Source organism: Canis aureus, chromosome 6 (assembly GCF_053574225.1).
Source record: "Canis aureus isolate CA01 chromosome 6, VMU_Caureus_v.1.0, whole genome shotgun sequence".
NCBI classification, from domain to species: Eukaryota; Metazoa; Chordata; class Mammalia; order Carnivora; family Canidae; genus Canis; species Canis aureus.
The window spans coordinates 34496144-34508345 of NC_135616.1; positions in this window are offsets into that span (position 1 = coordinate 34496144).

Sequence of the window (12202 nt, forward strand, 5' to 3'; positions counted from 1 at the left end):
TTTAAAAAAATAAAATAAAGTTTTTGGTCTCAGTTGCTTCATCTGGAAAATAAAGATTTTTAGACCCTATATGCACATTCATACTTAAAAACATTTGATTAGTTAGCAAGTAGATGTCTAGAACTAATTTCACATGTAATCACAAGTATATTTAATTGCTCTGTAAACGTATAATATTTTGAAAAAATAATTTAATATATTTTAATGTAGGATCTCAAGGTGTAGTGTTGCTTATGATTTGCTGGGCTTCTAGTGCTGAGTGGCTCAGTCAGTTGGGTGTCTGCCTTTGGTTCAGGCCATGATCCTGGGGTCCTGAGATCAAGCCCTGCATCAGGCTCCTTGCTCAGAAGGGAGTCTGCTTCTCACTCTCCTTCCATGTTCTCTCTTTATCTCTCTCTAATAAATAAACAAATAAATCTTTTTTTTCAATGAAAAAGAAAAAGAAAGGTTAGTCTGCCTTATCCTGAATTTCTGTCTCTTAAATTAAAAAAAAAATGAACAAGGTATCTAAATTAAATGTCTTTTTATACTAATCCAAAAATAGCTTGAAAGTGTTTTAAAAGTGACAGAGAAAAATAAATAAATAAAAATGACAGAGAAACACTAGAGGTCATAACTTGTAACTGACCATGTCTCCAGATACAACCATGGTTTGACCTTGACATTGTTCAAGCATTTCTCCTTAGACCCATCTCTAATGGGCAGATTTTTTTCCTTTGTTAATTAACCACTGATCTTAGAGAAGAAAGGGGGTAAAGTAGAGGCAAGGCTGGTATAAAGGGATCAAACAGTGAATAAGGATGCACCATATCTTTGTTCACATATTTGGTCCAGAGAACCTAAAGACATAATTCTGGTGCCAGAATTAGGATTTAGACACAGGTAGGTGAGGTCCAGGTTCATGTCTCTCCCAAAAGTTCACATTTTCTCCTTATAATTATTATTCTGAATTTTCATGTGGAATAGCTTCTCACCTTTGATATTTTTGCATGTATTTTTATTGACTGTACAAGTCTACGTAGATAATGGACTTATATATATAGAGAGATTCCATGAATAAGAAAATAAACTAAAAACTTGAGTCTCATAAGGGTCCTTAGCAAAGAGGAAAAGAACTTTCAGCCTTCATTGATGGAAGGATGCTAATTGACCCCTTCCTGCACTGCACGGAGAGCCAGTAGTGCATACTTGGTTATTGGCCTGTCATCTGGTCTTCTCTAACAAGTTACATTTTTCCCTACCCTTTTTAAGTTCCTAAAAGAGAAAATCCAGGAGCCCTAAACTAAGGATTCAAATTTAACTGTTGCCCCAATCCCATGATCAAAGCAATATTCTAGCAAGTCTGTCTAATCTTCTGCATTTGCTCTTAGCTGAAAAATTAATCTCCCTGACACTCTGCCCCCAATATTTTATTTTTCTAGACTTCTGAGTTCTCTGGCATCCAGCTCTAAGATTAAATAATGGCTTCCTAGAATAACTCATGTGTTCTTTACATTTCTGCTTCCCAGAAACTGTCTCTCCTGTTCCAAATATATGGCCATTGTGACCTGTTTTGGGTTCTATAATAGCTCCAATCACTTCACCTTGTTGGGGATAATTGATAAATAACTGGAACAAGCAGATACCTAAAAAGGGGAGGGGGAACTATGGAATGTTCAGTTAAAAAATATTGAAAATAGTGGATTTTACAAACCATCTAAAAACTAGATTTTTGTGGTATTCAGAAAGCAATTAACAGGTCATTTATTAAAGTAATTTGGCAATAAAAGGAAGCATGTCAGTTTTCAGGACAGGGTAATCTCAGTCACAATGTAATGGCACAAGGTGAGCTGCTGTCAGTGACTGGTGGTCCCTGCACACACTGGGAAGACAGACTTTTCTGCAGCTCAGGTGTTTCTTCATAAGAAAGATTCCCCCAAAAGCCAGCAAGGACTTCCAAAGTTGAGGAAGAGAAAGGAAAACCATATGAAGGTAAAGTTGCAGGTTGGTCTGCACACCAAATTTCTGGGCCATATTTGTCTGGGATGTGGGCCTAACTTCAGCTGATAGTTTTTCTTTATATTCACTGTCATATTCTAGACTCCAGGAATTTCATTTTCTCCATGGCCATCCATGCTCCTCCTTCCTAACAAATACCTATTCCTAAATTGTTCCCAAAGTGCCACAGATTTTTCTTTTCCAACCATTTTAACAAATATTTTTTACTCTCATAAGAGAAAAAAATTTGGTGAAAAATAGCATTTACAAACGGACAAAGATTTAGATGTGGACAAATAATATAAGCAAATCATAAATTAGGCAAGTGATCTTTTATAACAAGTAAGTTAAGTCCTGTGGGCTAAATCTGGCTTGCTGCCTATTTTTGCAAGGACTGCTAGTTAAGAACAGTTTTTACAAATGAACATTTGTGAATAATCTGATGATAGGGAACACTAACTTTGAAATTCAACTCTGTAAAATATTACCCTGCCGTATGAAAATAATAACTAATGAATTCTTTTCATTAGTATTATCAGTTTTAGGGCCTGCTATAATAAAGAATTATAAACTGGGTGACTGAGAATAACAGAAATTTATATTCTTACAGTTAGGGAGGCCAGAGGTCCAGAAGCAAGGTGTTTGCAGAGCCACACTCTTTCTAAAATTTCTAAAAAATAATCCTTCCTTGCCTCTTCCAGCTTCTGGTAGCTCCTGGCCTTCCTTGGTTTGTGGCTACATCACTCCCCTCTGCCTCCAACTTCTCTAGATCTGAATTTCTGCGTCCTTTGTCTTATAAGGAAAGTAGGTATTGAATCTAGGGTGCACTCACCCACCTCTAAATCCAGATAGTATTATCTTGAGACCTTAATTTAATTATACCTGCAAAAACCTAATTTCTAACTAAGGGCATATTTATAAGTACCTGGGTTTAGGACTTGGGCAAATCATTTTTAGCAAATACAACCATACATATATTTGGCACTAAGTAGTTATTATAATTATTTTGAATTTCATCAAAATTCGTATTTTGAATTTCCACAAAAGTGTGTGGAAATTTGTTTTCTCTCTTGTTAAATAAATAACTATATGATAGCTTTGATTTTGCCTCTTGACCTACAACAGCTAAAGGATAAGATGGCTGACCTGTCTCCCATGCTATAGATATTATCCATGCCTACATTTTAGACCATATTTTCTAGTTTGTACTTATCCAACTATTATAAGTGTTATAAACGAATAGTTTGTATTTTGGAAAATGGTTCTTAAAAGAACTTATCTCTGACTCTTTAATTTGCAGGGTTTTTTTCATAAAAACTACCACAAAAAACCATAGTGTGTCTACACATGCAAATTGGTTTAGAAATTGGCTAACTGTAAATAAACTAACTAATTGAATGCTTTCATAAATATCATAGTAAGTTGTGCTCAAACCCTTGATAGCTTAAATCTAACAGGTTCCTCTCACTCCCCACTCAGTCCTCAAAAAGATCAATAACAAAAAATAAATAACAAATACTTTTTAGTATCAAATATAACATATATTTTCTGCTCCAGAAGTTTACTTTCAAAAGTGTTTTAAACTTTTTACTCTAATACGAAATCAAAGTGAAAATAGAGAATGAAACTATCCAAAGAGGGGCAATGTTGCAACATAAGGGAATAAATTATGGTGTTAGCATGGGTTAAATTTACAACAGTCACAAAATTCCTGCCCCATGTTAGTGTGCAAGACCCACATCAACATAATCGCAAAAAGATCAAGAAGGAGGTGGAATGAGTCATGAGGTCACTGAGATTTCTTTAAGCCTTGAGTCAGACTTCAACTGCCTTTGTGGAAAGTGGGCCAGCAATGTCTTTGAAGAAAGAAAGCCATCAATCTTGCAAAATACCAAGACAATGATTAGTGAAAACAAGCCAAGCTTCCATCCTTTTCTCCCACATTCCACTACTGCTAAATAAACTAAACATATTATATAAAAGAAAGTCCTATAAACCAAATAATTTCCCACAAAGTTCTTATCTGATGGATTAAGAAACATTGTCAAGAGTAGTTGGATACAAAATGCAAAATGAAAATCATCAGTGAAAATAAAGAGACCAAATGATGCCAGAAGAACGCTGTTCCAAGGAAAAATGGTGACATTTTGGTTGCTACAAAAATTCTCACACACAATAGATAACAACAAGGAAGTTCCAAGTTTCATTTCTGTCCAAGATTCTGGGGCAAGTGCTTAAGTCTTTTAGGCAATCGATAAACAGATGGTTTCCCTAGCATTCAAATCCCATTTTCTCCCCATTTGTTATATAAACCAAGGCAATCAGACTAAGGGTATGATTATTACAGTTTTGCATGGTTGTTGTATGCATGATAATCTAACATACATTGCTCTTAAAGATTTGGGGGTTTGGGGAAAGGGATGGCATGCTTCTCATTCCAAACAAAAACATCATATTTACAATTGCATTGACCAAATGCCTCATAAAGTGTTCTGTATCAGCAGATAGTGACCTGAGGCCTAGGTCAGCAAGGTGAATTAAGGGCAGCAGGAATTCTTTGACCACCACCATGGAAACAACGGCTGCAGGACATGCCAAAATGCCTAACTCCAAGGCATGATCTCTGTTCAATATGATGGGCAGGCAACATAAAATTTTCAGTCATAGTTAACAAAAGGGAAATAAAATTTCTTTCTCCTTTGGTGGCAGTGATTTATTGTATTTTGGCTTTGGATGTCCTTAGGTTTAGGCATTTTCTTTATTGACTCCAGTCTGTGGACAAAATTCAGACTGGCAAGAGCTGCAGAGCCTGGAGATGATGGAAGGCAGCCCAGAGATCAGAGATCAAGAACAAAGACTGAGGCCTAAACCAGAAGAAAAATAAACTTTGTATTCCATTCTAGTCCAACTCTTTCATTTGGGGTAATCCAGTTTCCAGAGTTCCTGGGATCTGGTCAAACCTCAAGTTCCTTCCCTTGCCACAAGTTGAGCTAACTAAAGCTGAACGGCCCTGCTAGTTTGAGCCAAGAACTGGGTTGTTTGGGGGATTTTTTTGTGTGTGTGTGTAGGAGTAAAATACTCCCAGTAGCATTTTACCTTGGAAATCAATCCTGTGCTAATCAACATTCTGAAAATCATCTGGCCATAAAGTCATCACACTGAAGTTACTCTCAGGCAATAAGTTTTCCCTTCCCATTATCCGAAAATGTACTCACGATCAAGATAACCCCAGGCTAATTGATGTGAGAAATGTAGGAGTAGGTATACAAGTGTGTGTGCATTCTATATGTGTACAATTCATGTGTATTTTCCTTCAGAGTAATTTAACATTTCAATTTAATACAATAGTCACATAGGGAACATGCCAACAACAAGATCTTTTCTTATATAAAGGATCTTTTCTCTCACTTCACCTATATACACACCAAAATATAAAATCAATTTCTATTTGTTAGTAACCATTGAGGCCATTAGAGAATAATCATAGTTTCTTGGCATAGTGATGAAGCACATATTTAATTGATAAAAAACAATATGTTATGATAGGACAAGTTAAAATAACTGTTAACAAGAGTTTGTGTTTAGTTGAAATAATGTGCATATCATGTTATAAACTTAAGGATAAAGTATCTTACCATTTTGCCCAAATGTAGCTGTACTATTGTCTTGCTCTAAGATAACCTGATTTCTTAAGGTTCCTTTGCCTCGGGCAGCCCGGGTGGCTCAGCAGTTTAGTGCTACCTTCAGTCCAGGGTGTGATCCTGGAGATCCAGGATCGAGTCCCATGTCAGGCTCCCTGCATGGAGCCTGCTTCTCCCTCTGCTTGTGTCTGTACCTCTCTCTCTCTCTATCTGTGTGTCCCTCATGAATAAATAAATAAAATCTTAAAAAAAAAAAAAAAGGTTCCTTTGCCTCCTTGAAATTAATTCTATGGTGATACTAGAACTCCAAATCAATTCAATGAAACCTTAGAAAGCCTTCCATGTGTGTCCAGCCTTATTGGGTGCTGTGGTAAATGCTTTCCAGGGGAAAAACAAAGTAAGGTATTTGCCACTGGCAAATGTACAGTTCTTGTAAGGAAAGTAAGCTTTACTTTGCATATAAGATCTGAAGACACAGTGGAAAGAAGAGCACAGGCAAAATTTGGTAAATAAATGAAGTGCCAAACAGGAACAAAGACTATAAATAGGGAAAAAGCACCCAAAACTGAATCATGTTGTGGGCTGGCAATTTCACAGATCTTACAGATCAGGGAACACAAGGGACAACCACAGTGGCTAATTTCCTTGCCCCCCTTTACCACCCCCTCATACAACCAAATGGGGTCACTAGGACTCCTGGTCTCTTATAATATCATTAGGGATGCCTGGGTGGCTCAGTGGTGACAATCTGTCTTTGGCTCAGGTCTTGATCCCAGGGTCCTGGGATGGAGTCCTGCATCGGGCTCCCTGCTCAGTGAGGAGTCTGCTTCTCCCTCTGCCTGTGTCTCTGCTTCTCTCTCTGTATCTCTCATGAATAAATAAATAAAACCTAAAAAAAAAAAAAAAAAGAACACGTTACCTTTCCTGAATTAGATAGAGAAGTGTAGGAGGAACATGCTGCCAATGGTAATGAAAGGGTTAAGTAGACTTTGAACTGAATTTAAACCAGGAGACAGAATTGATGCATCTTCTTTGATTGTTCAAAAGCCAATAGAATCCCCTGATCCATTCCATTACATTTATTTCTGTCGTGCTGAGCTAAAGGATAGAGAAGACCTTTCTTACTCTAATAAGTGAATAGCCCTGCCTCTCTCATTGCAGCTGCATCTTTGCTGACCTATATTTCTCGCATATGGATGGATCACCGCTAGCGGGTTCGACAGACGCTATAATATCATTATGCAAATGCAGGTTCACTGCCACTCGGGAATCCTATAGACTGATCGCTTCATTATCAGTCTTATCAGAAAATACAAGAGAATTGTGTCCCATACTCAGTGAGATGAGAACATAATTTAAATTAAGTAGTTTACTGTCTGGCTATTCTATTGGCCAGGGTGGGAGATGAGAAAAGCTGATTTTGAAAGCTGGCATATCAACAGGCATTGCTCTGCAGAGGTATTGCCAGAGCTGGTTTCTATGCTCTCCCCCCTTCCCTAGGCTCTACCCTCTTCTTTCCTCCAAATCAGAACCTATGCTATGATACTTGGCAGCATTTAATTTGTTCACCTGCTGTCATATGTCCTTGAAGAGTGTCTGCCTTAGAATAGAAGCAGTTTAGTCCTGTGCTTAGAGATGCAGGCTGTTTAGTGAAAATCTTTCAAACCTTAGGATCAAGTGACCTGGATTCTACACACTAGGTTCACAGTTTAACTCTGAGCATTTTACATGATTCCTGTTTCTTAAAAGTTACTTGACCTATTTAAGGCTTTTATTTATAAAATCAAAGAGTTAATGAAGATTATTGTTTAAAGCCTGTTAATATAATAGTAGCATTTTACTATTACCTGAAATTTTAATCTGCTATATTTTTCCAACTCTTATTCTGTAGAAATAAAATACAGCTATTGATATTTATCCCAATTAGTAATTATCACAGGATTCCATTAAAATGGTGCATATAAAACTACAACTAATTTATGTAGTGAATTATCAATGTGAAAAATATATGTGGCAGCATTACTAATGAGACTAACAGACAGCAAACCGTAGACCTGGGTTCAGGTTCCTGACATTGGACATCAAATGCTGAGGTTACCTGGCCCAGGTGCTTAGCTCCTGCCTTTACACTTAATCCAGAATGCATCCTCACAGTTGCCGCCTTTTCTGTCAAGAGTGCCCTTTGCCTCATTATAACCCTCAAAAGAAGGCAGCGCCAGTGGCTCAACAGTTTAGCTCTGCCTTCAGCCCCAGGTGGGATCCTGGAGGCCTGGGATTGATTCCCACATCTGGCTCCCTGCGTGGGGCCTGCTTCACCCTCTGCCTGTGTCTCTGCCTCTCTCTCTCTCGGTCTCTCACGCATAAATAAATAAAATCTAAAAAAATAATAATAACCCTCAAAAGATGCTTTTATTACAGCATCTCTCCTATTGGAACATAGTTGTTTACATTTTTCTCTATTTCCAGCTGTGGACTTCTTGAAAATGATACCTTTTGTAATCTTTACTTCTACAACTGTCAGCATGGTAATCCGTACCTGGAACATAATAGGGCCCAATAAGTGTTTAATCAAGACAGATCACAATGTACCCAACTCCAAAATTGCCGATAACAAAGTCCTATGAGAAGGTAGTATGAAGGAGATTGCCTTCCAGTGCCTGAAAGAAGTGGACACACTTTCTCATGACCTCAAAGGAGGAGTTCCCAGAAAGATAGCTCTCACAGAACCCCAGTGTCTGTTGGAGGAGAAATTGACTCCTTGACCTAGGAGAGCTATACCAAGAAGGTCTTGAGCTAATATCTTTGTTACTGACAGTCCCTCTCTAACTTGCCAACTATGTTGTTTCTGGGATCACTCCAAGCACAAAAGGTCTGCCAGCAGAAAGTGGAGCAATTTTGACTGGATTGTGGCACAGAATCTAGAGTCTAGACCCAGTCTTTCATCTTGTAAAAGCTCTGCCTCTGAAACAGTTCCTCTCGTCTCTAAATCCCTGGAACAAGTAAGGAGTAGCATACACGGCCTTCATCAGAAAGCCTAGTTTGAAACACAAGGACAAGAGTTGCACCACCCAAGTGGGGTATTAATGCCAAACTAGCAATTTCAGTTCTTAAAATTCATCATCTCTACCCAGCATTTTCTTTTTCAGGGTTTTAAAACAGAAGTCCTACTAGGTATGCAAAATATTGTTGTTTAATAAATGGAGGGAAGAATGAATATGTAAATACACAGTTCACCTCCTTCATTATTTGAGTACCTGAGGTGGTGGGTCGTTAGTGATTCATTTAAAGCCAAAGAACTAATAAAAAGGGAGCAATATACTCATAATGTATTCAAAGTTGAAGAGACACTAAGAATTATCCCATGTCACCATTCATTTCAAAGGAAACTAAAAACAAGAAAAACTGGAAATCTTTTCCCTACTTTCCTTAATCAGTGGCCACAGTACTTCCAGCTTCTAGTCTGACATTATGATTCCAAAAAACCACCAACTCTGGGATCTTCTCTTCTTCATGAACCTTTGGCTTCAACCACTACTGGCAAAATTCCCAGAGCTGACTGAGATCCTCTTAGAGTCTGAACATAGTGTATTAGAGAGCCACTTATAAAAGTTCAGGGCATTCCTTCATTCCATAAACAATTATTGTATTCCAACAGTTTACAAGGTATTTTGGTCAAACTAGAGCTACATTCAGATGAATATGCTGTCTATCTTAGGGATGCTTAGAGTTTCATATAAATAAAATATTAACTAGTACCCCTTTTTCCTCCTCTCTACTTCCCTATGGGAGGATGAAGCAGCATGACGAAATTGAGGTGCAGCTGCTCACAAGGACAGGGTAGGTTATCCATGTACCAATTCCCTGCAGATCTCTGGAAGTTTTTGAAAAAGACCAGCCTGGTTCTTAGAAGCCCAAGGAAAGGAGCACAGAGGCTATCCCAAGCAGAGGAAGTAAAGGAATCATGAGGCTGGTGTGGACAAAGAAGAAATTCAGCCATCACCTCTGTGCCATTATTGTTGGGGAGCTGGAATAAAATTGAATATTGTCTCTATAAACCACAACCACTATAATTCGTTCTTTTCCCCACTGTCAAAAGCCACATCAGATTGTACCAAAAAAGCTCAGATAAAAACAAAAACAAACAAGCAAACAAAACCCAAACAAAAGCCCTGTGATGATAGAAGTGTGCCTGAGAGGAGAGAAAGAGAAAAGAAGGACAGATACAGACAGAAGTTTGAAATGACAAATTAGGCAGTTACTAAGGTATTAGTAAACCACCTTAGACTGCAGAATCCCTGAATGGAATGGACGTCATAAGAAGGAACAGAATAAGTTACCAGATTCAAGTAAACTGAGGCTTCAGAAGTAAAAGAAAAACTGCAGTCATGATAACAAAACAAGTGTCATGTGTGTCCTGGTCTGAGGGATAGCTGCTTCTATCTTTTACAGGAAAAATAGAGAAGGAACCTGAAAGGTAAGCAAAAGATAACAGTTTGGAGAGCTCTATGAAAATAAAGGACATGCTTTGGGGAGGGTGATTAACAGGTATCCATGGGAAGAATGGAGGGTAAATTGGAAAAACATCTCGTGAAAGAAGTCATTTGAGCAAACCCTTGAAGACAGAATAGGATTTCACCTGCCACAACGAGTAAGGTTTATTTCTCCAGAAATTGCCTTGTATATTTTGGAACACGCAATCTTTCTATGTGGATAGAGCAGATGATGCCCAAAAAGAAGATCACTAGATTCTGAAGGGTAGCAAAGCAGTCTGAGGAGCTGGGATGCTTACCCTAAGGAAGAGGGAGGCACTGAATGTCTCCTGAAACCAAATACTTGCATGTTATGCTGACCCACCCACTGGATCCCCAATCCAGGGCTCATCACACAAAAAAACAATGAATGATATATCCCCTCATCATAATAGCAACACTTCCTGAATGCGTGCCATGTGCCTAGCAATTCTCCAAGCACTTTGTATATACAATTTTCCCATGTCTTCTCATCACTTCACAGAAGGTGCTAATACTATCTGTTTGCATTTCTTTGCAATAAATAAAGTTTAAGGAATTTATTTATTTATTTTTTTTAATTATTTATTTATTTATTTATGATAGTCACAGAGAGAGAGAGAGGCAGAGACACAGGCAGAGGGAGAAGCAGGCCCCATGCACCGGGAGCCCGACGTGGGATTCGATCCCGGGTCTCCAGGATCGTGCCCTGGGCCAAAGGCAGGCGCCAAACCGCTGCGCCACCCAGGGATCCCCAGTTTAAGGAATTTAAATTCAGAGCTTGTGAGGAACAGACTGGATTGGAACCCGGGATGGATGAGTCCAGAGTCTGTATTCTTAACTATTAACAACATTCAAACTTGATAAATGGAGTTAGCATAGGTCAGTTGGGAGGATGGATAGATGATTCCTTTAGAAAGTATAGTGGAGTGTTTCCATTCTTTTTTGCCTCTGTTGTTTACTTCCCATTCAATTTCTGCAATTATTTAGCTCCCAACCTCTTGATTTTGTCCAGATCTTATATTAGACTTTGGGCCTCTTGCTTCTAACTTGGATCCTTGACTCTAGTGGTCTGAAATACAGTCAGTGTTTTGGCCAGCAGATGTAGTATAGGGAGAAATACTTTGGTTTGGAAAGAGTCTTCTGGTTGCTCTCAAATTGCCCCTCATTGTACCTTTGAAAAAGCTTTGCCAAGCTCATGTCTGTGAGAGTATTTAGCAAAATACAATGTATTAGTAGTTAACAAGCAAATTCTTTAAAACTAAATACCAGATGCGCATATTTCTGGTTATTTCCACTGTTAGGCCTGAGTTATAGTGAGTTGTCAAGCAGATTCCTCCCTCTAAAACCAGCACTTCTCAAAGTGCGGCCCTTAAGAAGCTTATTAAAAATCCAGATCCCTAGAATTCATTGACAACTCCTGAGTCAGCAAATGGGGCTCATTGATAAATTCTTAATGAGTTCCCCCAAAAAATCTCACACACACTAAAATCTGGCCATAAAATGTGTCTAACATCATGATGCAGTATACATATTCACACTTGTATCCTTACCTGTAACTGAAATGTCATGACATGATACTTACCTTACCCTGTGTCATTTACCATTTTATATTCTATTTTATGAGGTTTCTTTTTGTATATTTTAAATCACAACTCACACCTTGAAAAACATGGATCTAAATGATGATACTATGCAGACCAAGTCACTTTGCCATGGTTCCTTTCCCAGTTCTGTGCTATACCTATAAGCCATCTTCCTAGGCCTGTCTTCATCCACACATCTTGTTCTAGACCATTCCATCTCCACTCCTCTATTAAAATTTACTTTCTCTTTTATTTCCAGCTCTAGTTTCATATAGGCCTTTATACTAAAGTAAGCTGGTCTGACCAAATGATCTGAGCAGAGTGTTCCTGCTATTTATTAACATTTGCATTTAATCCAGAGAAATATTTACATATTGATCTAGAAATCAGATAACCATTTTTTTAAGAAGGATGTTATGCTCCAATCCTCCCATACACACACATACAGCACAACCTGCAAACAGGATCTCTTGTGCCTGGTATGGAGAAC